This window comes from Gossypium hirsutum, chromosome D05, assembly GCF_007990345.1.
Source record: "Gossypium hirsutum isolate 1008001.06 chromosome D05, Gossypium_hirsutum_v2.1, whole genome shotgun sequence".
NCBI classification, from domain to species: Eukaryota; Viridiplantae; Streptophyta; class Magnoliopsida; order Malvales; family Malvaceae; genus Gossypium; species Gossypium hirsutum.
In genome coordinates, this window is record NC_053441.1 from 24,088,615 (window position 1) to 24,109,786 (window position 21,172).

At 33.2% G+C, this 21,172-nt stretch overlaps 1 long non-coding RNA gene across 6 annotated transcripts; it reads left to right on the forward strand.

Moving 5' to 3' along the window:
- The first annotated feature begins 35 nt into the window (after positions 1 to 35).
- On the forward strand, positions 36 to 20,579 carry LOC121217878 (uncharacterized). 6 transcript variants are annotated; one of them, XR_005914076.1, is made up of 5 exons: positions 36 to 271; positions 392 to 565; positions 647 to 722; positions 16,682 to 16,814; positions 20,216 to 20,579. It is a non-coding gene; the product is annotated as an uncharacterized lncRNA (long non-coding RNA). The 6 variants fall into 6 exon arrangements; XR_005914079.1 differs by lacking the exon at positions 20,216 to 20,579 and adding an exon at positions 19,326 to 19,412; XR_005914075.1 differs by lacking the exons at positions 16,682 to 16,814; positions 20,216 to 20,579 and adding exons at positions 17,732 to 17,811; positions 19,326 to 19,412.
- Positions 20,580 to 21,172: the final 593 nt, after the last annotated feature.

Consider the following 21,172-nt stretch of genomic DNA (forward strand, 5'->3'; position numbering starts at 1 on the left):
GATTTCCATAAACCAAAACCAAAATCAGAGTGCAGCTTTAATCAAAAACAAACCATCTGAAATCAACAAAAACTAAAAAACAGGAAACCCGGTAGAAAAACTTCAGAACACCCTTGAATCTTTTCGTTGAACTGAATCATAGCCTACAATGTAAGAATCAGGCCAGTCCGAATGAACCCATCCAAATCAGTCATCCGTTTGGGAAGCCTCTCTCATCTCTTCTGCAACCACCATGTCCCTTACTGCCGACGGGGAATCCTCCATCCAAAAGGTATTTTCCGATCTGCAACTCCCCTTCCTTGCAATAAAGTGTGCCACCCGATTAGCTTCCCTTCTTACATGTTTAAATCTAAGTTGATGAAAAAATCGCCCCATCGATTTGATATCTAAGATGACAGAATCCAAGTCTGCTCGACCAAACCCTTCCTGGTTAATTTTCTCAATTACCGTTCTCGAATCTCCTTCAACCTCCACTGTGGTAAACCCCGTCTCTTTGGCAAAAAGAAGCCCTTGAAAGCAAGCAACAGCTTCTGCCATGAATGCATCTGAGACATTGCCATGATGAGTAACTCCACTTCCCATTACCTTTCCTCTCCCATCTCTAATAATAAAACCTGAACATGATTTGTTTGTTTGGGTTTTGTAGGCTGCATCAAAGTTCAGTTTAACCCACGGCTCTTGAGGTGGTCTCCAACAGTCTGAACCCACTGCCTTTATTACAGGTAGTTTCTCATTCAACACTTTCAATTCTTCAACCATGCTTAGAATTTTTGCTATTGTACTCTGCCTTGTTGTTGAGATACCTTCCATCACTTGTTTGTTACGAGCCCACCATATTGCCCAAATCGCTATGACCACCTTCTCCCATATCCTCTCTGCCTTATGTTGAACAAGGTGAATAAACCAATGCCAAAAAGTCTCCAAATTCAAATTACTATCCCAGGAAATGCCTATTCCATCCCAAATTTCTTTTACATTATTACAATCTAGTTTTAGATAGGGGAATACATTTGATCGCTTCCACCTCCTCATCAGAAAAAAGACTGGAGATTAGCTCTTCTTTCCATATTCGATTTTCCTGATCAATTAGTTGACTCACTGTTTGAACTGAACCATGAATGGGTTGTGTGTTAATCTTGTTCCCCACCAATTGTGGTACCCACCTATCTTGCCAAATCGATATGTTCTCACCTGTTCCAACCCTTCATCCCAGCTTACATTCCAGTAACCCTCGTGCCGCATATATACTTTTCCAATTATACGACGGATTAGTCCCAAGTCTAGCTTCCCAAAAGGTTGATCGAGGGTAATACTTAGCTTTGTAAATTCTGGCTAACAATGATTCTGGATTAACCACTAATCGCCATCCTTGTTTAGCTAACAAAGCAATATTAAATTTCCCCATGTCTCGAAAATTTAATCCACCCCTCTCTTTAGCTTTACATAATTCAGACCAACAGCTCCAATGTAAACCTCGACGATTACCTCCATTGCTCCACCAGAATCTATTCAGAACTTTTTCCATATCGACACATAACGATTTCGGAATGAGAAAGCAGGACATGGCGTAAATCGGGATAGCCTGTAGCACTGCTTTGATGAAAACCTCTTTACCCCCTTGAGAAAGCATCCGACTTTCCCACCCATTCATCCTTTTCCTCAATCTATCAATGATATTTTGAAACGCCTCTTTCTTCTTTCTCCCCACCATAGTAGGCAATCTCAGATACTTTTCCACGCTCGAGACTGTTCTAACACCCATCCTATTAGTTAAAGAATCTCGTCTGTCCATAGAGCAATTAGAACTAAATAAAATTTGAGACTTTTCCATGTTAATCCTCTGGCCTGACGCTTTCTCGTACGTCTCAATGAAATCCATCACCCGTCTACATCCATCTTCATTCGCATCACCAAATATTATACTATCATCCGCAAAAAATAAATGAGTTACCCTCGGACCTCCCCTACACACACGAGCTCCCTTAATTAACCCAATCTGCATGGTTTTCTTTAGGATAGTTGAAAAACCTTCCGTACAGATAAGAAACAGATAGGGACTCAATGGATCTCCCTGTCTAAGTCCACGTCCTGGTTGGAAATACTCACTCAATCTCCCGTTAACCGTCACCGCATACTAGATCGAAGAAATACAAAGATAAATCAGCTCCACCCATTTCGTCTATTTTTAAAAGAATGAAGAATTTCATAAGCTGCAAGAATGTTATCAGTAATAAGCCGACTAGGAACAAATGCTCCTTGGGCATCGTCAATACACACTTCCAAAACTCTTTTAAACGTGTTTGCAATAACTTTCGCAATAATTTTATACAGCACCGTACATAGACTTATAGGCCGGAACGACGTCATACAATCTGGCGCTGAGACTTTTGGGATTAAAACAATAATTATGGAATTTACCTCGTTTAAACTGGCCTCCCTATTAAGCACACCCAAGCAAAATTTTGTGCCATCCTCGCCAACAATTCCCCAAAATTTTTTAAAGAACACCGCTTGAAAGCCATCAAATCCTGGTGCTTTAGTTCCTCCCATTTCCATAACAGCCTTGCTAATTTCTTCAGCTCGAAAATCTTCCAATAGCATACTGTTCATCTCGTCAGTTATTGTTTTCTGCACCCCTTCGAAAATTTCTCGTGTCCCCCTGCATCCTTCACTGGAGAATAACCCTTTAAAGTAATTAGTAGCAATCCGCATCAAATCATCTTCCTTGTCTTTCATTGACCCATCCTCATCTTTTAGTCCAACAATCCTATTTTTACGACGTCTACTTGAAGCACAATTATGAAAAAAGCTAGTGTTCCGACCACCATATCGTAACCAATTCGCTCTACCCCGATGTTCCCAATATAATTCCTCCTTATCCATCTCTAAGTTTAGCTCTAATTTAGTTTGAATTGTCGCCTCAATGATTTCATCTGAAGGTTCTTCCGCCGTTAAAATATGCAAACGCCTTGTTAATATCTCCATGACCTCCCCTCTCTCCTTCTTCAATCTGTTTATCCACCTATTCAGCCCCTCCCCCACCATCGTAAGTCTTTCAGGCACAATCACATTTTTATTAGAATCTCACAACGTTTGAACTTGTTCAGAACATGAGTCTTCTAATAACCACACCGTTTCAAACCGAAAATGACCTCCCACTCTGGATGAAGTGCCTGAACCAGATGATAGCTCTGTATTCAAAAGCAAAGGGCAGTGGTCTGAAATTGTATTATCTATATGGAGAAGACTGTAGGATGGGAAAATATCCGACCAAGCTCGGTTCGCCACTCCCCTATCTAGGCGTTCCCTTATATTATTAACCCCAAAATTTCCTCTTTCCCACGTATACCAGCGACCATTATATCCCAGATCCACTAAATTACAATCTTCTAAAACTGTCCGAAAAGCTTCCATCTGCCTATCATCCCTTAATCGCCCTCCCTGTTTTTCTGAACGAAACATAATTTTGTTGAAATCCCCTATAACAACCCAAGGCAAATCGTTACTCTCACCCAGCTGTCTTAATATGTTCCAAGATTCAAATCTCCTTCTATTAACAGGACTACCATAAAACCCCGTTATCCTCCATTTCGTACCATCCGCATTATTATCAAAAACAACATCAATAAAATTTTCTGACCAACTCAAAACAGAAACATCCACCATTTGACACCAGCTTAAAGAAAGGCCCCCTTTTGAGCCCTGAGCTGAGACATCAAACCATTCTCAAAACCGTACATTCTTCTTATCATTTCCATCCTATTCCTCTCCACTTTCGTCTCCATAAAGAAAACGATTTGGGGATAATATTTTTTCAGCACGTGCTGAACTTTTCGAACAAATTGTGGATTCCCCAGCCCACGGACGTTCCAGCTAAAAATTTTCATAATGCTCGGCTGACCTGCCCAGCAGGTTCAGCCGTTTGAATGATTTGCCCTTCCTCAACCCCCTTTTTCCACCTCAATTCTTCAAAAGGAGACCCAAAATTATCATTATTGGGCCTAGGTCTCTTTTTCCCATCTCCTACAATAATGGGCTCAACTTCATTCACTATACCAACCTCCATCAAATCTGTTTTGCATCCTTCCTCATACAGAATCTATTTAGACTTTCCATATAAACTTAAGCCCAAATTTGCTCCATCATTCCTCATTAGATTACTGCCAAATATCTTCTTTCCTTCATCCTCACCCACATTTCTAGCAACACCTTGATTTCCTCCCCAAAATCTGCTTGAATCCCTTAACCAGATGCTACTTCCCGCCACTGCCGCCCGTCGTGGTAGAGCTCTCAGCGAAATATCCCATTCTAGTGGAAGCTTCTTCCTCCCTTCCAACAGTCTTTTGGGACAACAGTTTTCACTATGTCCTAATTTTCCACATAAGAAGCAGAAAGTTGTCAGCCTTTCGTATTTGAAAATTGCAAAGAACTCTTTTTTTCCTACAACAATTTTCTTCTTCCTCTTCAGAGACTGTCGGATATCTATCTTAGCTCTGATTCACATATAATTTCTTAATCCTCCCACAATAGTTTTGCTATCATAATCCACAAAATTACCAATGAATTCTCCAAATTGTCTAGCTATTTTTTCTGTGAACATTCCAGGAGGTAAATTATGAATTTGAATCCAAAACTCTGTGAATAACAGATCCACTTCTAATGGGTCATCACCAAGTTTTAAATGATGAAAGACAAGTAAGTGATTGTTAAAGGTCCATAGAGCACCCTTAACCACCCTGTCAAAATCCATTTCACAGTAAAATTGAAACACAAATCGTTTCTCCCCCACCTCCGTAATAGAGATTCCCGCCAAAGGGTGCCACAGATTTGCCATCACTGTCCTCATTGATTGGAAATTGATTATCGTTGCTATTAAAAAGCATCCTACAAGGCACAAATCTGATAAAGGTTCTCCCTCCCCCACCTCCTCTTCAATCTCCCAAGCCTCCATCTCCCTACTGTCCCCCTCCTCTGTTAACCATAAATCTGCTAGCGCCTCCTCCATTCAAATCGAAAACACAAAACTCACAGTAGAACACTAGAACAAACAGAAGGAAAAAAAATGCTACACAAGGAGCATACTATCGAACTTAAGCCATTCCTGTATTTAATTAGGTTCTAAGTTTTTTTTGACCTAATTAGTTACTAATTTGAATAAATTTTTAATGTAAACGTATTAATCTAGACTTTGACTATATTTAGAAACTGATATCATAATTAGATTTAGTGTAATTACATGTGATTATACTGTTTTGACATATTTAAATAACTATTATAACTAATAAGCCCACTAACTTGAGTATAATTAGAGCACTCAATTATTTATTTCAATTTTTTTCTATTCTATAAGTATTTTTTTGGCATTCCATATGAAGGATTTAGATCAGATTAATGGGTTGTATTGAAATTGTTCAATCAAACTTAAATTGTTCTTGTAAAATAATTGACTTCATAGTAAAAAATTGTAATTAATTTAATCTTTAATTGAAAATTATCAATTAATTAAGTCATTGTAATATGGTTATTCATTGAAGTGTCTAAGAAGTCGTTAAGTGCTAACATGGAAAATGATAATGTATCGGTTGACATGAAAAAATATTAACGTAAATTGTTTAATTGATTTTTTAATCATTTTACAATAACTTAATTAATTTTTAGATATTATATAAAATTTCTATAAAGTTTATAAAAGTAGTAATTTTTTTAATTTTTATAATATTTGATAATTTATAATAACTTATACAATTTCCTATTTCTCATAACTTTCTAAATTTATAATGTTTTTATAAAAATTTATTATTTATTTTTGTCTAAACTGATACACTATCTTGTATCATACCTCAATATATTCTTATCAACTTTCTTCGCATCACCTTTCCACCAAACACTAAACTCATTGGTAGGTTAGGTATGTTGAAAAGTGATCACTTTCTTAAATATTTAATCAGTTGAAAAGTTGGAAAGTAATCCTAACATTTAATATATCAAGTTTTATACTTGAAAAGTATTTCTAATGTTTGATATGTCAAGTTTTATAGTTGGAAAGTGTTTTTAACTTTTGGTATGTTAAATTTTATTTACTTTTCCAATGAATATAACAATGTGATTCTCATAATAAAATGTGGAAAATTTGCTTTCTTTCTCATATAAATTGAAAAGTTAAAAAAAATATTAAGAAAAAACTAACCATGTTTTATATTGGTTTATGGCATTTGTCTATTAATAAACGCGAAAAAAAAAAGGCTAGTCTCATTCCTTTTACTTTGTTTTCTATATTACTTCAACAGATTTTTCACAAATAATTTTTTCCTAGTATTATTTTTTATATGCATATTTAATATCTATATAGTATATTGTTTACATATTAACTTTATTTTCTATTAATTTGTTCTCTCTTTTCTTTTTAATATATTAATTGAAAATTCAATTTTATTATAGTCTTTAAGAATATTTATTAGCAAAAGGGAAAAAAATTAAAGTTTAGGTTTAGCTCACTTATTTAATCATTACCTTTAAATTATTTATAGTTTTGCTTAGAATAATACTTGGAATCAACTTTTGTTATGTTCTTATGAGTTAACCTTTAACTAAAATAAAACGTGGTTTAAAGTATTTTTTAATTTTATTCCAAAACAAGTTTATATATACTTAATTTTATATGTGCAATAAAATTTTAAAACAATTTTGCTTTCAATTAAAGTTATAAATTAAAAAATAATTTAAGAACTATCAAATAAATTTTATTATTAAATATTTAATCCAAATATTTGCTAAGAATAAAATTTATTATAAAAGGTAAATACATGAATATTATATTTTATTTAATAAAATTAGATTTGTAAACTATAGTTACAGGAAAGTACTTAGTAAATCAAATGTGATGATATAACTTTCTTGATATTTTAACCTATACTTTTCTATGTACACCAAACGTTATAAAGTAACATTATAGGTATCACATTTCAAGAAATCACATCCCATTAGAACCATAACATGATAAAACACCAAACACTACGATTGTCTCATAGACCCCTTATTCGACACTTCCTACAGGTGTGATCACCATCATACTTTAAGTTGACCATCAAAATAAATCAAACCTTCAAAATAACAAACAATTTTTTAACACTTTTAATAGAATTTTATAACTTTTTAAACAATTTCTATAAATTTTATATATTTTTCTATAACTTTTGTTTATAGTTTTTATATTTTTAAAGTAATTTTTTTTAATTTCTAAACTTTTATATTATTTATATAATATTTGCATATATTTCACAACATATTGTTAATATCTTATAATTTTTATAATTTTTATAATTTTCTATTATTTTCAAAATTTTATATCATTTTAATAATTTATAGATTTAAATAAATATAAAAAGTAATTAAGCCTTCGTCAAATAATTAAAGATCTATTAAGCCTTTCATGTCGATATTTTTCCACATCATTTGCCACGCCAACCATCACATTAGCTACCACGTTAACACTTGACGACTTGTTAAGGGTTTTGACAGAAAATCATGTTACATAAGCCCAGTTGACTACTAACTTTTGATTAAGTGCTTAATTGATTGCACTTTTTACTTGGTGATTCAATTGATTTTTTAAATTATTTTACAATATTTTTTTACTACTTAAGCTTAACATTAATAGTAATAATAAAATGTTTCATTCACCAAAAATAATAACAAAAAAAGAATAAAATAAATTAAAGAGTGAACTACCCATTTAGCCACTCTAAAATTAGGTCATTCTTATTTTTTTACCTTTTTTTTGTTAATTTGAACACCACCAATTAGGGGTGTTCAAACGATCCGTTCTGTTAATACTCGAATTAAACCAAAATTTTAATCATTAGGTGGCAAGGTTGTTACAGGTTAGTTGTCACCATATAGTGTATTGTGTGGCCTTGTTTTAATAGTCTCCTCCATGAGGTTGTACGATGTTATTGCATCTCAGTGGTCCCCACAAAAGATACACATTGAGGGATCCTTTAGTGGTCCCTGCGATTGGGTATGCCAATCATTCGAAGCTAGTTCAAATAGGATACGTAGAGGGTTCTTTATGGATCATTTTAGGCAAGAGATCCTCATGAATGGTTCTCAATAAGGGTTGTGTGCGGATCGTGCTTAGCAAAGGGGTGTCTGTAGGTTGGAAAAAACCTGGTTTGAAAACTTTTTTTTTTTGCACAGAGGAAAATAAAATTTTTGAAAATCAATCCATTTTGTAATATTTATAGCAATAAACCCTTTACCAAACTTGCACATGTGTTTTCTACTAGACGAATCCCTATCATTCTTGGCTTTCAATCGAATGACCTTCTCCGCTATTCTTATACCACGAATTGCTTTGAGTGTGGGTTCGAATTATTTAAATCAAACATAGATCCAAAAATAGTTTTCTTTACTTTCAGTGTGCAGGCAAATCTCTTCTCAATAGAAACTGGTAGAATTGTTATTCCGAAAAATATATTTAATACTTAGATAATAAACTCACTATTTTCGGATAGACTAACAATATCTTAAAGTTGTATATTTAGCCCTACTGATGTCATTTATTTATAGGGGGAAGAAGTAAAATGTAACACCCTAACTCAACCTAGACGCTATGGTCGAATTCGGGAGTGTCATAAGGAAGATTTTGAAAACAGAGTTACTTCGACAAAGCTTCGTAATGATGTTCAACAAATCATCCTAGTTTTATAAGCCACACTCGTTTATATCATTTTGTCAAATGTGTTGTTTAAATAATTTATTTTCAAAAACGTAACTTGTAGTGTAAGTCATAGAAAACGTTATTTTAGAAATCACATTTGTAATTTTTGGAAAATCTTTGTTTTAGTAAAACTCGCACTTTCAAACATCCATCATAAACAAAGTTAAAACGAAAATCCAAAAATTTAACCGAATAGTTCAGATATTACAAAACTCTCAGAACTATTCCATAATTAAACAAAACCATTATTTAAAAGCAGTTCACAAACTTCTGGTCACCGCGAGACTCCGCCGCACCAATCTGCCTAAGTCTGGGGATTACCTGAACAGAACAAACAAACAAATGTGATTTTTCGTAAACTCAGTGTATAACCTCACAGGAATAGACATGCTACACAAACAGAAATCACATATACAGTCAGTTACGGATTCGGACTTAAGTCCATTACAGATACAGATATGCAGATCAAAAATACAGATTCCTACCCCCATCCTCTACACACCAACTCTGACCATCCCTTCACACCGTGTGGGGTTAAAAACACTCACCCATCCTTACACACTATATTGTGTCACTACGACACGTAACAGATAATATGCAGTCATACTGCCAGAATATAGGCAATGGTCGCCACACAGAATACTTCCTCTACATATACAAATCCAACCCCAAACATAATTACAGATATAGAAATATCATTTTTAACATGCTCCCATACAGATATCAAATATATATATCACAATATAAGTAGACATGCATATCAGTGTCCTACTCAGAACAAACTATTAGAATATCAGATCACATAATCTAAGGTTTGGTTATCCCTTACCGACCCTACGGTAGGACCACAGTCGATCAGAACAACCCGTGCAACCCCAGGGAAAATTTCAGAATTATGAGCCCACATACTCGTGTGGGCCCACACACCCAGATTGACCTTGCCTGTATGTCCCACACGACTTGACCCAAAACTCACACACCCGTGTGACCTGCCCGTATAGCCCACACGCCCAACTTAGCCAAGCCCATGTGGCCCACACGGCCACACTCACACCATCACACGGCCATGTCTTGCGCATGACCGCACCTTCGTCAAACACACAGCCAAGCACACGCCCGTGTGGTGTCGACAGAAAGCTTTTTTGGCTTTCATCGAAACTCGATTTTCAGTGATTTGGGAACACACTACAAAACCACTCTCGAGACCACCAGCACATAAAAGCAGATTACCCAACACTAATTTTGCAACCAAAATACGAATCAACAACACTAAACTGATCAACGCTAAAAAACTTACCACTGCAAAAATGACCATACGCAAAACTAAATCGTTGGAGCGAAAAATACTGCTTCACCACCTTCCCTGCATAACAGTCTGTAGAAATCAGGTTCTCTACAATCAACATTACGCTACTACAATGAAAATGAATTGGAAATCTTACCGGAAATGTGCAAATGACAGAAATGAAAAGTAAACCGATTGAAAGAAAACGACGAAACAAAAAAATGACATAGATGAATAACAAAATGGACCAAACAGTAAAGCCAGAGAGGGATGGCAGAAACTAGCGTCAAAAAACTTGGAGGAGAGGGAGAACCAAAAATTTTTGAAAAGAAAAAAAAAACAAAAAATAAATTTTGAATAACCCCAAAATCTCAACTTCTCACTATCATCTCAACCACAACTACCCACTCCCTCAGACTCCCAATCCTATCCAAACTCTCTCAACCAAACGAGGCAAAAATTAAACTCACGCTCACGCAATGGTTCAAACACAGGACCTCCAACACATTAACTCCTTACAACTCGAACCAGTAGACTTATTCTAATATGGATTAACAAACAACTTAACATAAGCCCATTCCATAAGAGTAAAGCTTGGATCAAAATAACAAAATTTGGCAACAATGAGACTTGAACCCAATACCTCACACACGCTCCTAGAATACTTAACCATTGAAGCAGATACACATTTGTGTCAAATATTTATAGAAACAGAAACAAATTAAGTGGGGCGTTACATAAAACTTTTGTTGAATTGTAGAAGCATATTTCAATAGAAAAACGTACTCCTAATCTAACTAAGAGTAGGTGGGGTAACAACCCTAGTTAAACAAGCTAGAGTTTGTTGTCCCTTTCTTAAATAAGAGTGGCTTTTTGGGTCTCTCCTATATCGGACCCGATTACAAGTACTTCCTGGACTTTTAATCTAGTACTTTATAATTCGATTCAACCTCGTATTTATTTTTTTTATTTCCCAAAATAAAATATCATATTAATTTAAATAAATTAATTTCCCAATTAAATAATCTTCTCAACCTAATTCTAATTTCGTTAAAAACATGAAAATTTTTTCGTAAAAGAATTTATGAGAAAATATATTTAATATTTCTACATTCGATGGATTTACTATGATCAAATGGTTTTTTTCTATTTTCGAAATTCATTTAATTCAAAAACCATAAATTCATTTCCAAGTCATTTTCATTTTGGAGAACACCATATTCATTTCCAAATGTTTCTCATTTCTCATTTTTTTTATCATTTCTATCCATTTCTATTTATTTGATTTAACATGCAATTCATTTTTGGTTTCAATGAGCTAGGTAAGGGACCAATTAGACTTATGCGATTAGAGCTCAAATGATTTATAATTAAGTTTTAGCTTTTCGTCTATTAATTATAAACTTATTTAGTCACGAAGCCATTTTACTATAGTATCGTAACTAAGCTTTCTCCAGTGACATACCATTACGAAAGCAACCGGAATAGGGTACGAGGCATTACCAAAACACATGCACTTGTAAACGTATTTAACCGAATTATAAAATTTCATCTAAATTAAAACTTTCAAAATAATTAACATGCTTCTATAACTTTTCACAATATATCCTCAAAATATTATAATCATAATAATTAGGGCCTACGAGACCCGATACATACTCATGCAATTCAATGTTTCATTTCCATTTCATTCAATTCGCAACTTCTCATGCTCACAATTTAAATCAATTCACTAGCAATTTCCATTTAATTCACGTACAATTCAATGACATTAAGTTCAGCACTAATACGTATTTACCATTTAACTCAACGTTTATCGATTATACCGTTCAATAACACATTTATGAAATCCTCAATTTTGCAATGAAAATATCACTTTAGCTTAAATAACATCATCCTGGTATAAATACACTACCACTTATCCATTTACTTTAATTCGTTTGGGTCCATTTGTCACTTACCATCCTTAATCAAATTAGGGAACGGTTACGGAAAATTGAGTAGTTCACTTTGACTTTGCCATAGTATAACTATGGTCTTACGTATGATCACTTATCATTTGTCCCTGATCAGATAAGTGTAGTTAAGGCTACCACTTATCACTTAGTCACTTGATCAGATAAGTGTAGCTAAGGCTACCACTTATCACTTTGTCACTTGATCAGATAAGTGTAGCTAAAGCTACCACTTATCATTTTGTCACTTGATCAGATAAGTGTAGCTAAAGCTAACACTTATCACTTTGTCACTTGATCAGATAAGTGTAGCTAAAGCTACCACTTATCACTTTGTCACTTGATCAGATAAGTGTAGCTAAAGCCAACACTTATCACTTTGTCACTTGATCAGATAAGTGTAGCTAAAGCTACCACTTATCACTTTGTCACTTGATCAGAAGTACTCAAATCCAGCGATCCGCTCAATTTGATCATTTATTCAATTTTCACATTTTTATTTTATTCTCATTTCAACAATAAATATATATTTCATCATACATTATATAATTCATGAAATTAACATTTAATCATTAAATTTCAGCCATATGAACTTATTATTTCATTATATTTCCACATTTGTTTCTATGCACATCACACAAGATATAAGCATATCATTTAACCATAGTTGCAAGCTAGTGTATTTAAACATAACTCTTTTTGGAACTAACCACACGATAAACCATTTCAATGTATAACTTATAAATTTAACGTGGCATAATCTAGCCACTACTTGGCCAAAGCCTAAGCATATACACCAAATATGTTAGCCAAATACACATATATCACAAGCATTATAAGCATGGATGAGCACAACATTTATTCATGTATCAGGCTTACCAACATGTGTTAATTCATAAACCATTCATGCCATTATTTCATGCCAAATCATATACCGAATATACCATACACACATACTATGAAACTTTATTTTCACACATGAGTTTAAACCATGACCAATAATGCACAAATATAAGCATCATTTCTATTTCATCGTTTATCAATTAAAATCAAGCATATGACCAATTATACACATCACTCATATATTTCCCAATTTTTCTCCTCCTCCTCTCCATTCCACATCCTTAATGTGTATAACACACTTAAACAACATTAGCTATAATTTCACTATTCACTCACATGTATATTCAAAACTATTTATCCGAGTCAGAGTCACTAAATTATTTTTATCCGGAGCTACAGAGATCCAAATTAAGATCCGTTAATTTTTCCTGAAACTAGACTCACATACCTTCTTACCATCAAATTTTCAGAATTTTTGGTTTAGCCGAATAGTACAGTTTATTCTTTAAAGTTTCCCCTATTTCGCTGTCTGATAGTTCCGACCACTCTTTACTGAAAATGAATTATCTAATTGTACAGACTTTGGATGATGTTTCTGTTTATTTCCTTTGAAAATAGACTCATTAAGGATTCTAAGCATATAAATTATAACTCATAATTATTTTTCTTCAATTTTTGATGATTTTCCAAAGTCAGAACAGGGGAACCCAAAATCATTCTGACATTGTCTCACAAAATTTATTATATCTCATGATTTACAATTCCATTACTTACACCGTTTCTTCTATGAAAAACTAGACTCAATAAGCTTTAATTTCATATTTTATTCACCCTCTAATTCAATTCCTACAATTTTTGGTGATTTTTCAAAGTTATACTACTGCTGATGTCCAAAACTGCTTTAGTGCAAAATGTTGATTTCCATTTTGCTCTAAATTTCACAGTTTATACAATTCGGTCCTTTCTCAATTAACCCCTCAATTAATCTAATTTTCTCAATTAATACTTTACCTAGACATTATAAGTTGTTTCACAACTATTGAAATTCAGAATTTCCACATATAACTCTGTCTTCAAACTCTTTTACTATTATGTCCCAAACATTCACTTTCTATTCAATTATTTCAATAAAATCAGCATATGAACAATTTAAAGCTCTAATTCAATGCTAAATCATCATATATTTCCAACATGTATTCATATCAACTTTCAACTTCTTTCATAGAATCAAAAACTAATGAATACAACAAGTGGGCCTAGTTGTAAAAGTCACAAAAACACCAAAATTTCAAGAAATAATCAAGAATTGAACTTACCTGCAATAAAAATAGGAAGAACCAGCTTAAGGAAACCCTTCTATGGTGTTTTTTCTGATGAGAATGCAGAAAAATAAAGAGAAATCTAGATAATTCCACTTTGGTCCTAACTTTATTAAGTAAATTTTGCAATATTTCAATTTTACCCTTATTTCTCCTTACTTTGTTGTTGATTTCATGCCTTTGCCGTCCAGCCCAAATAGACCTTGGGTCTATTTGCCTTTGAAGCCCTCTTCCTTTAATCATTTAAGCTATTTAATCATTTCTCATAATTTTGCATTTGTTACAATTTAGTCCTTTTTATTCAATTAATTATCGGAACTTTAAAATTTCTTAACGAAACTTTAATATTAACTTTTTAACTCTCCATAAATATTTATAAAAATATTTATGGCTCGATTTAAAATCTTTGAGGTCTCGATACCCTTTTTTTTATTCTAATTATTTAAATATTTATTTCTAGTGCACTATTCACTATTTCAAAAAATTTTCCTAACTTCACATTTAACTTATACTCACTAAATTAAAAATATTTTCTACTCATTTATCGAATTTAGTGATCTCAAATCATCGTTTCGATACCTCTAAAAATTCAGGCCATTACAAATTTTTTTCTCGTCGGATTTGTTGTCCAAAAACCACTGTTCCGTCTAGACCCAAAATCGGGCTGTTACACTTAATCTCTTTGAGATAAATTTATTCTCTCAATATGATCCTAATTTATCTCATGTTGACCATTACATCTTCCTTCATGAAAAGTCAATTACTATCAAATAATAATCAAGTCATTCATCACAAAGACAAGCGACCCGTAACCACGTTTACTTTTCACCAACCATGTAATGCCAATGAAAGGATATTATTTACCTATATCTCGAGCTATGAATTCTATTGTTGTGAATGATGCTACATACTGCAGAAGTCGTATACCTAACGTACTAGCTTTTGATTCCTTATCTATTTGAACTCAAGCTTTTGCGTACATCAAAGTATACGAGTCACTCATATATAGCCTGTTATCCACTTAGGATTAAGGTATGCCATACTTTGAACGTCACAAGTGAATAATTCATAAACAAACTCAGGATCTATTCTTTTTGGGTCCAGTCCAATGTATTGTCAGTCCAATCAGTTACGTTTATGTCTCTATTTTTTGGGAGTCATCCACTCCGATGCCCAAGACTATGTATATTCCCAATTGGACTTAATAGATATATTAGTCTTTCAATTGATTTGCTTATTTTTTATTAGACTAATGACATGTTTATGTTTGTTTACTAATATAAGCTGTTTTTTTTGTATTACAATCTAACTACTTAATCCTGCTTGATATTAGTTTAAACATTAGACAACCAATGAACTAATATTTGCTTGTATTTTACTTTGCATGCAAAAACCACATGCGGACAATTATACAAAATATATTAATGTAATCCATGAATTATTTTATTAATCAATTTATTTGAAAAAATTACAAGTTTATAAACAAATATACTACATTCAGGGAACCATATCCAACAATAACACTGTCATTAAAGAAATTGATTAAACTAGTCATTCAACTGTTGAATCCATCTCTTCTATCGTTAAATCTATTTTTAATTCATTTTTTCACTTGTTTTTTTCTATCTCCTATTCTTTTGTTCTTCTTCTCCATTCTAACCTAGAAACCCTAGCCACCACCTCCCTTAAAGATGTTATTTTCATTGAACCACCATTGATGAGCTTAAAAGTAAAAAGACATCTCAAAATTAGGTCTTATAAATTAAGGGGTTAAGAGATCTTAGCATGAACATTCTAAAATTTTGAGAGCGACTTCACAATTTTTAGGGTTTTTTTGAGAAATCTAACCCTATAGATTCAAATAATAGGCTTTGAGTTTCACTTTAGTGGTTTCTAGATTGATAGCCTGACACTAAAGAATGTGTTGGATGATTATGACAATGATGATGAGAAGTGGAAGCCGCAGGTAAGGAGAAAGGAGAACGAAAATAGGGAAAATAAGGAAAAAGAAGAAGCATCCATCGGTGTCTTTCATTAACAGGGACCATGTTCAACAACAATGATTTGACAAAAGAAGAGGCTATGGCTTCTGGGTTAGAAGGGAGAAAATGAAATAAAAAGTAAAAAAGAAATAAAAAGAAGAAAAATTAAAAAAATATAAATTAAAAAAGAAATGATATTATTCTAAATTTAATAGTGAAGCAATCAAATTGGTCAATTTTTTTAATAAAAACGAGAATGATCTAATTTTGGAGAGTCTAATAGGATAATTTATCCTGAATTGAAATTTAAAAAAATAGAGGGTCTATTTGTTTGTGGGAATTGATTTTCCGGAAATTGTTTTCCAACTTTTCCAACGTTTGTTTGCCGGAAAACATTTTCCATTTGGAAAATGAAATCCAAAACACGAGAAAACACCTTACATTTTAGGGAAAATGTATTACCCTATCAATTTCCATAAGACATTTTCAAAGCTCTCCTCTCTATCGATTTTCCAGTCTCTCCTCTTTTATTCCTTCATTTCTGTTAGAAAACTTCCCTGAGATTATCGATTTTCCAGTAATCCTCCACTCTCCTCCTTCATTCCTCTCTGTCGATTATCGCCGTGGTTGTCTGTGGGTTCGAACTCGTATTGGAACCTGGACGAACGGATATCGCAACTGCTGCAGTGTAAGCCTTTATCGGAGCAATAGGTACATATATTTTCTTCCCCCAATGTAACGGATTTGTTTCGAATTTCTTCATTTGCGGTTTGATCTGCGGCTTTTGCCACCGATCTATTTTTTGTTTAGTATTTTCTCTGTATGGGGTCAGATCCATTTTATTTTATCGAAGACTTTGAAGGGAAAATGAAAGCAAGATAAGATATTTGTTGAATTAGTTTTTGTTCCACTTGCTTTCACTGATATTGATTCGTTTTGTTTGTTTATTTTCTGGCTTTGTTTCATTTCTCAAGAAAAAAAGTATATATTCTTCCTGGAATATGTTTTGTTTGTTTTCACTGATATTGATCCATTTTGTTCGTTCATTTTCTCGTATGCTAACCATATTCAATTGACTAAATAATTGGTTTTTGAGACTAGAAATTAATAGCCTCAAAATGTTCTTAGAGGGTAGAAATGTTCTGAATTTCTCGACAAGTTTGGCGAAGTCTATGGGTATCAATTACCCTTTTTGTTGGATTTGGTCACGCTTAGGCTTCTCACAATAGGAAGTTTTACACAAGCCTTGTTTGTCTAACTCCTGAATTAAATAGAACGCTCTTTGTTAAAGAGCCAGGTACTGTAATTTGAGTTATGATAAATCAATTTCTTGCTTGCTGGATTGATCTTATTTGGACAGTTATTTTAGTAGTCAAGCACCATATTTAGGCGCCAATGGCAATACTGAGCTTGCAAAAGCCAACTTTCATTGGGGCACATGCATTTTGTGTAGGCATAAAGTTGTAGGCTTCTCTTATGTTTCTTGTTTTTTTTAATCTTTAAATGTGATGCATTGCATTATCTATTGAGGGTAAAAGGAAATGTATGGGGCATGCCAGAGTTGGGACAGAAAAAGCTCAAATATGGTCCTGACATGGTTTTAATTTATTTCTATGCTTGACTTCCAGGTATACATTTCTTACTGTCCTAGCCTCTACCTCATCATTCTTACTCCTGTTAATGGCATTGGTTGATATTTTCATAAGAGGTTGGTGTTGAGCATATTTGGAATGTCTTATTTCTTGATTCTGGTCTGCCAATGGCATGGCATTTGTGGTTGTTATATGTTAGTGGTGTGCTTGATATATGATTTGGCATAATATGCATTTGTGGTTGTTAAAATTCGGTTCAAGTGAATTAAGCATGATTGTTGGATGTGTTTGGGTATGGTTTATTATTGATTTGCATTTTTACTGTAATTTGTTTATGTATTATTGGCAGTGATGAGCTGTTATATTTGGTTGATGGTAGGTAAATACATATGTGCCTATGTCATGAATTTTGGTAATTTTGGCATGATTTATAGCATATGGAATTGGCATATAGACTGATTTGCTAAATTACATGAAAAAAATGATTAATGTTACTCAAGTGAGCAATGTATGATTAATGTATGAATTGGCATATGTGTCTTTCTTTGGTTAGCACTTACTGATCTGTTAGTATTTGTTAGTATTTGTTAGCAATTAATGATCTGTTAGTATTTGATGCTAGAGAAAATGGGTGATGAATGTTCATTTGATATCTATCATGTGTGACTTCAAAGGAAAGTCATGTTGTAACATTGATTGTAACATCCCGATTTTGGGCCTAGTCGGAACAGTGGTTTCGGGACCACAAATTCGATGAGGAAAAATTTATTTTTCTTATATTTTTATGGTCTACGATTTCACGGAATGATTTTGTGAAAATTTTGTTCAAAAATTTCGACGTTTGGGCACTCAATTTAGTCAAATGACTAAATTGCAAAAAGTGCAAAAGTTGAGCTCTACATGTTAGAGGTGTCGAATTGTTATGAAACTTGAAATTTGAGGTCCTTATATGATAATTAGACCATTGGTTAAGTTGGTAGACAAAAATGGACATTAGATAAGTGAAATAGGAAATTTTTAAGTTAGGGACAATTTGGTAATTTAGTAATAAAAAGAATTAAAAAGGGAAAAAGATGGCAAAATGTGCTCATCTTCTACCTGGTGAACGAAAATAGCAACGGGGAAGCCATAGTTAGGGTTTTCAAGCTTCCAAGCTCCATAGTAAGTGATTCCAAACCCTGTTTTTAATGTTCTTTACATTTTTAAAGTCCCGGTAACTTGATTTAGCTTATTCTAGCAATAATTTAACCTAGGATATATATTTGGAAAAATACCCATAGGTGAAATGTGTTTATTTTGATGCTTTATGGTAGAATATGAAGCTTGAAATTATGTTAAACAACTTTGGCTAAGCGATTTTAAGTGAAAACGAGTAAGACGACATAATTGGTAAAAATATCTAATGTTCATAAGTAAGTGTTAGAGTAAGAATTTGATGTTGTCATAGAAGGGAAAAATGTTCAGCATGTTATAAAACATAAGAAAAAGAGATGAAGTTTAATTTTTGATATTTGGGGCAAAAGTGTAATTATGCAAAAGTTTAAGGGCAAAATCGTAATTTTTCCAAAGTTCGAGTCAAGGATTGTTTTGATGAATGTGAGTATTAAATAAGTTAAATTTTCTATTATAGATTAAGAAGAACGAAATTCGGAATTAGACCGGGGAAAGAAAAAGATAGAGGACTAAGTTGCTAGATTTGGTCAAATTTTGTACTGAGGTAAGTTTATGGTAAATAAATGCAATATTTTAATAATTATTATTAATGCTGTTATTTTTCTTCAATTATATGTTTATTTCATGAATTTATTTGATGTTGACTCAAGTATGAAACGATAGAGAATTAGTATTAAAAAGTCCCGTTGAAACATTAGGAAAGTATCGGATACAAATGTCATGACATTTGGGTAAAGAGATCCCATGTAATACCATGTCTGGGACATGGCATTGGCATCTTTGAGATTATGAGAGGTCCCATATAAGACCATGTCTGGGACATGGCGTTGGCACCGAGATGAGAGGTTCCCCGTAAGACCATGTCTGGGACATGGCATGGGCACCGATATGAGAACTCCCATGTAAGACCATATCTGGGATATGGCATTGGCAGTACAAAAAACATCCCATGTAATACAATATTTGGGACATGGCTTTGGCATGTTATTATCATATATGAGACCCAAGTATCCTTAGTATTCCAATGTGGCTCAACGGGCTAGAAAACAAATTATGTTCTATGGAAGTTCAAGTAAAAGTATAATTAGCAACTTCAAGTGAGTTATAAGAGTTAAGAATATGTTATGATATCAGTGAGAACCAATATTTCAGCAAGAGAAGAGTAAGTTGTAATCTTAAGCTATCTAAATAGGTAAGTAAATAAACAAGTAAATGAGAGTAAGTAAAGAGGAAACTTAAGAACATGATACTTGCATATCATTATTTGTGTTAAATGTTGTTATTTATTTACTTGTAAACTTACTAAGCTTTATGCTTACTTCTTTTATTTCTTTTTCTTTCATATAGTATTATCAAGCATAGTCGAGATCTTGAAGACGTCGGAGAGCATTCACACTATCAACCACCACAACTCAGTATTTTAAGACGATAAATGTTTCGAGCTATAGCATGTATAGGGACTTAGTCATTTCGATTGTATATTCTTAAATTATGACCAAAAGATGATATGTAAATATTTGATGATGAACAATTATTAAAATGGCTAAGTATGAAGGTGTTTGTTGTTATAAAAGTCTAGGTGATAAATTATGCATAGAAATCATGAAAAGGCAAAAATTGGCAGTGAATCAGTTTCGAGACAATAGTAGTGACGTGATTTTAAAAAATCACCAAAGATAGTAGAAAATGAATTAGAGGGTGGATGAGATATAGAATTAAAGCTTATTGAGTCTACTTTCATAGACAAATAACAGTGTAGACAAAGAAATTATGTATTCTGAGATATTTTCATTTTAGTTAGACAAGGTCAAAGTGGTTTTCGGAATCCCCTGTTCTGAATTTGGAAAATCATTAAAAATTGTACAAAAATATTTATGAGTTGTGATTTATATGTATAGATTCCTTATTGAGTATATTTTCTTTAGAAACAAGTTAGAACACCATATGAAGTCTGTACAATGAGATAATTAAATTTTAGTGACGAGAGGTTAGGACAATGGATCAGTGAAATAGGGGAGACTTTAACTAATAAACTGTACTAAGTGGCTGAACCAAAAATTCTGAAAAATTTATGCTAAAATGATATATGAGTCTAGTTTTAGGAAAAATTTACGGATCTAAATTTTGAGTTTCGTAGCGCAAGTTATAATTAAATTAGTGACTACTGCGCAGGTGCACAATATTATGGTAAACAGTGAAATAAATTTTAAAAGTAAATTTTTATGCCCCGAACTAATAAGTTAAGTCAAGTAATACCTCATGCTCGACTCCGGCAACGGTCTTGGGTAAGGGGTGTTACATTGA